Consider the following 2,500-nt stretch of genomic DNA (forward strand, 5'->3'; position numbering starts at 1 on the left):
ATGTATTTAGCAAGTTATGCTTTCCATACATAAAATAAAAATATATTATGTATAAATAATATTAGTGCTTGTAAAAGGATTAAGATTAATAAAACTAGATATATACTCTTAATACAATAAAAAGTAATAATTTAAAAGAATGTAAAAATATTTATTTAGCTGATAAATTTAAAATGGATAATAAATTTTAAATTTTTATTAACTCTTATTTATTATATAATATTTATTTGTAATCCTTATGCAAAATAATATATGACTTGAACAACGTACATGGGGGCGTGTATACAATTAATAAATTTAGGTAGAGAAATATATTTTGAATCAATAATTTATAAGTTCACAACAGAATAGTCAGATTTTTATTGTCTATTAAATATTTTTTAGCGAATAACTATTATGTATTACTAGAATATAATAATAATTTTTTTTTTTTTTTTTTTTTTTATGTTACTTGAATGGTGTATACGTTTACACGGTGAATGTAAAAACAATTAATCAATTTATATAGAAAAATATATTATGAATTAATTATAAATAAGTTCCAATAAAATAGCCTGATTCCCATTGTGTATTGAAATTTTTTTTTAACCAATTAACTATTAATGTGAATTTGTACAATAAAAATTTTGTATTAATTCTGTAAATTATTATATATATTTGCATTATACAGTATTTAGAAGCATTTAAATGGATAAAAATTTTTTAGAAAATCTACATATGTATCACATGTATTATACCGGTACCCTGTCGCAATATAACATGTACGATTTGTATATAAAATAAAATGAAATTTTTTCCCTAAAATTTTTTAATGAATCCCGAAAAATTCTATATATTTTACCTTTATATAGTATTTAGGACTATTTAAAAGGATAAAATTTTTTTCGAAAATCTACATATGTATCACATGTATTATACCGGTACCCTGTCGCAATATAACATGTACGATTTGTATATAAAATAAAATGAAATTTTTTCCCTAAAATTTTTTAATGAATCCCGAAAAATTCTATATATTTTACCTTTATATAGTATTTAGGACTATTTAAAAGGATAAAATTTTTTTCGAAAATCTACATATGTATCACATGTATTATACCGGTACCCTGTCGCAATATAACATGTACGATTTGTATATAAAATAAAATGAAATTTTTTCCCTAAAATTTTTTAATGAATCCCGAAAAATTCTATATATTTCACCTTTATATAGTATTTAGGACTATTTAAAAGGATAAAATTTTTTCGAAAATCTACATATGTATCACATGTATTATACCGGTACCCTGTCGCAATATAACATGTACGATTTGTATATAAAATAAAAATGAAATTTTTTCCCTAAAATTTTTTAATGAATCCCGAAAAATTCTATATATTTTACCTTTATATAGTATTTAGGACCATTTAAAAGGATAAAAATTTTTTCGAAAATCTACATATGTATCACATGTATTATACCGGTACCCTGTCGCAATATAACATGTACGATTTGTATATAAAAAAAAAATATACATTTTTTTCTAAAAATTTGCATTAATTCCAAAAATTTTTTAATAATTTATTATAATTATTAATGTTTATTGAATAATTTATTATAATGCATAAATTTCATTTAATAAAATATGATAAAAGCAAAAAAAAATTTTTTTGGTCCCAAAATAAAAATTTTTAGCTGAAAAAAATTTTTTTTTTAAAATTTTTTTCTTTAAATTTTGATTATTCTGTAAAGTTTATGATGTTTAAAGCCATTTTAAACATTATCATATTTTGAGTTTGAAGCACCGGGTGTAATGTCTTTAATATATATGATGGATAGTGCGTGTAAGTTAATGAGATGAATGTATATCTATGTATAACAGTGTATTAGTGGTATTACGTTCAGCAGTCTCACACATATGATATAGTATGGTATAGTATAAGTTGTTTATTTTTCATACTGTCCGTGTATCATTCAACAAAGGTGGTGTAGAGTTGTATATGGCTTGGTATGACGTTGTTGCAATTCTATGGACACTATGATATTACGGATGCACAGATAGAGGAATAACACTTATCGTATATGTATCATTTATGTATGTTGACTGTGTAATGAATACTAAATATAATAAAATAATACACTTTTTAATAGAATAACATTTGTTTCATGTTTTAGTATGATATTAAATGGTATAGAATAGGTTGTTTATTTTTCATACTGTCCGTGTATCATTCAACAAAGGTGGTGTAGAGTTGTATATGGCTTGGTATGACGTCGTTGCAATTCTATGGACACTATGATATTACGGAATAACAGAAAGAGGAATAAAACTTATTGTATATGTATCATTTATAACGTACTTTTATGTTGACAAGAATGAATGTATATCTATATGAAATAGTGTATTTTGTGGTATTATGTTCAACAGTCTTACATATATGATATAGTATGATATAGTATAATTTGTTTATTTTTCATACTCTAAGTGTATCATTCAACAAAGGTGGTGTAGAGTTGTAT

Source organism: Chrysoperla carnea, assembly GCF_905475395.1.
Source record: "Chrysoperla carnea chromosome X unlocalized genomic scaffold, inChrCarn1.1 SUPER_X_unloc_19, whole genome shotgun sequence".
Classification (NCBI taxonomy): Eukaryota; Metazoa; Arthropoda; class Insecta; order Neuroptera; family Chrysopidae; genus Chrysoperla; species Chrysoperla carnea.